The 6223-nt window shown below is 32.6% G+C and overlaps 1 long non-coding RNA gene across 1 annotated transcript; it reads right to left on the reverse strand.

Moving 5' to 3' along the window:
• Nucleotides 1–1227: 1227 nt before the first annotated feature.
• Nucleotides 1228–4171, reverse strand: LOC126878863 (uncharacterized). Its single transcript, XR_007695840.1, has 3 exons — nt 3547–4171; nt 2003–2711; nt 1228–1616 (listed from the first exon to the last, which is right to left on the reverse strand). It is a non-coding gene; the product is annotated as an uncharacterized LOC126878863 (long non-coding RNA).
• Nucleotides 4172–6223: the final 2052 nt, after the last annotated feature.

A 6223-nucleotide genomic window follows, 5' to 3' on the forward strand; every position in this document is an offset into this window, starting at 1 on the left:
GTACAGTTGAACCCGCTTATTAGAATTTCTCGGTTTAAGGAATAGAAATTTGAGGTCCCGAAACGTTTCTACTAGCCACCAGTGATCGGTTATTAGAATATCTCATATGAATACTTTTGCCTTGCATAAGGCTATTCCAATAAGCGGGTTCGACTGTATATTAAACTCAACTGGGCGTGATGACGTAATTGATGATTTTTTAAATGAGACTATAGGTCACGTGTTAGCTCATTTGAAAGGTTATTCAATTCTCTATTCAGTAATATAAACAACAATATAATTATTGTTTATTGAGGAAGCAAATGGGAAACTAAAAATCATTTATTAGTAATTATTAAGTCACCTGATACCATCTGCTCTAATATACCACAATTTTTTACTTCAATTCAGTATTTTCTTGTCAAACACTGAATCTTACTTGCATAAGTAACTACTCCATTGGGAGTCACTCCAATTAGACATTTTAAAATATTTCTATAAGTTTTTCCTATTTTTTGGTTGGATACAATAGATTTCTGTGCAGTCTAAAAATATTTTACAACTTATAAAATTTTTGAAACATGTTGGCATAAATAGTTTATTTTTATTCCTGCTGGGATTGTCCTTCATAATATTTTTAAATAATATTTCATGTAGGGTGTATAACAGGTGTAGAAAATTCATTCACAAGATTTAGTTTATATTGACCACAGCCCAATATTGATAATAATTTAATTGGCATAAATCCATTAACTCCTATAAACACATAGGTACTTGTAAATATATCTTTGCATGGCAAACCAGTATAAAGCACAAAAATGAAAAACAAGAAGACAACTTCTTTGCACTATCTACTGCTTCCTGAGGTTCTTTGACATTCTATGTCCCTCAAAAAGTAATTTTCACCTTCCATAGTTGCAACCACAGGAATCTGAGTAGCTTCATTGGTCGTGACTTTCTTCTTCACTTCTCACTGGGGAAGTAGGTGGACTTGCAACGAGAGGTACTGGGTTTTGGTAAGGACTCCTGGAAAGTACTGACTAATGTTTCATTTTCCACATTTTGAATTTGATTTCTGCAAAATTTCAATAGTTGTGATCATATTGATGATGAAATATTCAATTCATTTCCAAGTGCCAACATTGAGCCAAGAAACAACTTTAACATAACATTGCCAACATCAACACAGTGAGCATGAAACTTTTAAGGTCCTTGTATTCTGTTCTGCATCAGTAAAAAGGAATGAACTTCAGTATAAATGCTTTATTTTCTCATTTTATTATGGTCACAATTCAAGATCTACATTTTAGAATTTATGATGTTACTTTATATAAAAATAGTCTGTCTATGTTTACAGGCCAGCTATATATTTTATTAAGGATCTTAGCTGATGGTCTGAAGGCTTCTTAAGGTGCTGTCTTGAGTTCTTTATGATCTTCAGTAGGGGTCAGATGGTAGGTCCAAATAAGACAATATGGTTACCTGATGAACTGCGGTAATGTCAACAATTACTCTTATGGTTGCCTTGGGGGCTCTATTATTCTTCTAAGATTTTCAGTGGATGGTTACCTAGGGAACTGTTAATTTTCTGTAATGCTCATTGTTGAGGGTTAGAGCCATGCCCTTCTCCTGCCTGCCTAGAAGAGAAATAGAGATGTAGACAACCTGCAGCACAAATTTATGAAGGGTCGCTACCACCCAAGTCTACAAAACTATAATATTCCTTGTCAACAGTACAGAAAAATTTACAAGTGACTTTTGAACTAAAGTTATAACTAAAATGATTTAACTTAAATACCCCTTAATCAGAAAAAACAATTCTCTTTTAAATTAATTGAATCCCAAATATTTCTTTAAAATTAACAAATTTTCCAACTAATAAATCAAACTTGAAAATAATTATTATTGTTTAACACAACTGCTGATATATCAATGAATTAGCATTCACGGAAAATAAATACCCCAAAAATATTTTCTTTACCTAATTCGAAAATTAATCAATAAAATCAGAAAACCTACTTACTAACTAGGTCTCTTTAGGTTTCACCTACTTTGAGTCTACAAATGAACCTGAATGGGACCAGCATGGTATTTATATGAGCAAGAGAATTTACCTAAGATCAATATACAACAGACAATGACTAGGTAGGTATTTTTATTAACCCTCTAACTGGCAAGATTCTAAAAATTATTCTATTTAGCTGGGTATATTTTTCAAGTTTAATAATGTAGGTATTTAGAAACCTAGAAATGCTATTAAAATTTAATTATCAATTTTTGTTTGGCTCCCAGGTAAAATCAAGTAAAGGGGTCTCAGGTGCCCCTTGCCGGTTTAAGTGAAAAATATAAAGGTTGAACGGAACATTGATTTGAGCGGTTTTTACTAAAATAAACAAACAGAACAGAATAGGTGTAAACTATTTTTATGGGACAATTATAAAAACAGTCTTTGGCATTAGAACAACATAAATGAATATCACATTTGCTACACATACATTGAATTTTCAACACATTGCAAAATTTACATTTTTTTACCATCCTCTTTGCTGAGCTAAAGTGGAAAGTGATCAATACTGTCACCGCGAATGTCATCAATGGGATGTTTTGCTTTTTTCCAATCAGTTTCAACAGAATCCATAAGTTCTTGGATTTCATCTTCGGTCATTACCAACAAATCAAACTGTTTCTTTCTCAAGTTGATATTGAATGCCATTTCAAGAAGCAAAATATACCTACAAATAAGTGATCAAATCTTTGAAAATAATAGCACAACCACACACAATAAATTGAGACGAAACTTCAAATAAACGTGCAAGGTGTCCCTGAGGAACCCTTTCTATTTTCGTTATTTATCCACACTCAGAATATTTGTTTTGTAATAATTCCAATATATAGTGAAACTCGAAGCTGTAAACCATTCATAATAAAATGTTTGCACTAAATTCAGAGTACTTGCAGTATCAAAATTTTACTTCGAAAAAAGAAATTAACGAGAGATATTTGTTCTGCATTCACCTCAACCTGTCGCACAAAACTGAGGCAGAAATGTAATTATATGATGTAATGAATTTAGAATGCGTTTGAAACGTCTCTAGAAGAACTAGAGAAGAAGATTCAAAACAGTTTGTGGCTATATTAATTTTACCTGTAGTTTAAATAAATATTAAGTGAAGGGACCCTCAGTGACCTCTTGCCAGTTAGAGGGTTAAGACTAATAAACTTAGGCTACAATAATCTAAAAAGAATGACTGTTTTACTGTAAATATAACAATTTAAAATGAAAATGGCAAACTAACAGTATTTTCTCAATAAATACTATTTGAGATAATGGAAATAACTTTTGAAATTTGAATCTAGCATCACTATCTACATTATCATAAAATTGAAAATTTATATACCGGGCGGACAAAGAACATATTATTATAAATTGACTGAATAATAAATATCATATTAATAAGAAAATGAACACAGCAAATAAAAGGGTCTCTGAAAATAAATTCTAGAGAACAGCTGATTGGCATGCTAAAACATTGAAATAGATATTTCAACACAAGTAAAATTACTTACTTTACTCTTTTAATTTAGATGTAAAGGTTAATTCTCCATCAAAAAAACCTTTGGCTTGATATGCTCTAAAAATGTTGGTTCATTTTGTTGGTCAGAATTCACAAAGTGGCACCAGCAAACTAAAGAATGGTTCCCTATCTTTCCGTCTGTGAGTCAATAGTAATAAAGGGATAAATTCAGTTCTTTACTATCACTATATTTTCTTACTTAGTAATGAAATCTACCTCTTTTTTTCAACTAGATCCTTTGTAAACATAAAGAATCTACATAACCATCTTTCATTATAGTGTTTACAGTCCGGGGCAAAGCAAATTATCATTTTTATTATAAAAAATAGAATGGTTTACAAAAGTTCACCCTTTTGCTTGTCTTTTCAACTTTTGTTTACAAAATGATCAGTCGCAACCTCACATTTCGGCTGTTAACCTCAAAATCTCTTCCTAAATTTGAATATCGAAATTATATTTATGTAGTATATCAGACATTTTCTACCATATAGAGTATTTATAGTAAATTTCTATTAATGTATTGATACATTAGCACAAAATCAATAGTTAAATTTTAAAAAATCTCTTGTTTTTGTAAATCACCCATAAGGAATACACATAAGCAGGGTTGCCGGATAAAATTTCAGAATATCCCTAGACGGCAGCTTCAATTTCCCCTAGAAATCCCTAAATCGTATTAATTTGACCTAAAAAAGAAGAAATTGGCAGATGACAGCTGTCAATTTAATTTATAACCTATTAAACACTATGTTTAATCCACTTTAATCATTGATTAGGTAATGTTTTAATGTTTACTTAGGAATATTTATGTCAGGGAACAATAAATAATGACAATAATAGTAATATTTGAACAAAAAGATATTTAATAACAACAAAAAATGGCGCCAGCATAGTTTAATAAATCCCTAGATTTCAAAAAAATCCCTCCAGAGCTCCAAAAGCTTCAAAAAATCCCTAGATTCGGGGAAAATCCCTAGACATGGTAACCCTGCTGCGATAGCCGGCACCGTGAACCGTACGAATACGTACGACTACGCTACGGCGAATGTAGGTCAGGGTTGCCAGATGAAATTTCAGAATATCCCTAGACGGGAGCTTCAATTTCCCCTAGAAATCCCTAAATCGTATTAATTTGACCTAAAAAAGAAGAAATTGACAGATGATAGCTGTCAATTTAATTTATAACCTATAAAACACTATGTTTAATCCACTTTAATCATTGATTAGGTAATGTTTTAATGTTTACTTAGGAATATTTATGTCAGGGAACAATAAATAATGACAATAATAATAATATTTGAACAAAAAGATATTAAATAGCAACAAAAAATGGCGCCAGCACAGTTTAATAAATCCCTAGATTCCAAAAAAAATCCCTCCAGAGCTCCAAAAGCTTCAAAAAATCCCTAGATTCGGGGAAAATCCCTAGACATGGTAACCCTGCACATAAGGTCGTCCCCCAAAATTTCAGTCAGAGTGTACCACGTGCACGTGACCTATTTTGTCAAGTTAACGCTCCCAGCGGATTGTTGTTACGGCTGATTTAAAAATTGAAATAACAATGTCAACTAGACCAACCCCAAAACAGTGGGAAATTTTATTAGATGCATTTGAATCTAACCCTGAAATGGTTTTTGGAAGAGCTTCGGGTCCCAATGCCAAACATATAGTAAGAAATAAGTGGGAATCTCTTGCTACCCAGCTTAATAGTTTGGGGTATACTAATAAACCCGTTGAAAAATGGATAAAGGTAGGAACATATTTAGTTATTCCCCTAATAGCACACGACGTCCTTTGGACGTCCAAAATAGGTCCATTTTTGGTCCTTACGTCCATGGACTATAAACGGACGTCCTTTGGACGTCCCATGTTGGACGTCCTTCGGAAGGAATAAATATGGACGTCCTTTGGACGTCCGACGTTGGACGTCCTTCGGACGGAATAAATATGGACGTCCTTTGGACGTCCGACGTTGAACGTCCTTTGGACGTCCATACTGGACGAAATACGGACGTTTTATGAACGCTTATATATTATATTGGACACATTATACCAATTACGGGATCAAATAGCAAAATAATTCAATAAAATATTAACTTACGCGTTAACTTTACGTTAATGAAATACATTCAAACCTGTCAGTAACGGCCACTAAAATGAAAGAACTATTGGCCGATATAGAAAGGTGGCCGTTATTGCCAGTTTTTGTAGTCTAGATATACAGTAAAACTTGTGTTACTGGCCACCTGATAAAATCGGCCACCTGTACTAACGGCCGGTTTAAATATTCCCCAAACCAATTATATCTGGACTACAAAAACTGGCAATACCGGTCACCTTTCTATATCGGCCAATAGCTTTTTCATTTTTAGTGGCCGTTACTGACAGGTTTTACTGTAATTAGTTTGGGGAATTTTTAAACTGACCGTTAGTACAGGGGGCCGGTAACACAGGTTTTACTGTAGTGTAAATCGAAAAGATTAAATCTTAATTCAAAATTGTATATACCTACAATTATTACAATTATAAACAAACTATATAGTTTAATATCCAAAACATGTTTTTGATTTTATGTAATGTAATGAAAATCTTATTTGTAAATTATTGGTTACAATGTTTAACAATAGGAAATATTCAAGAATAAATAAAATAAAAGTTTAATCCTAACA

The sequence above is a fragment of the Diabrotica virgifera genome, chromosome 1 (assembly GCF_917563875.1).
Source record: "Diabrotica virgifera virgifera chromosome 1, PGI_DIABVI_V3a".
In the NCBI taxonomy this organism is placed as follows: Eukaryota; Metazoa; Arthropoda; class Insecta; order Coleoptera; family Chrysomelidae; genus Diabrotica; species Diabrotica virgifera.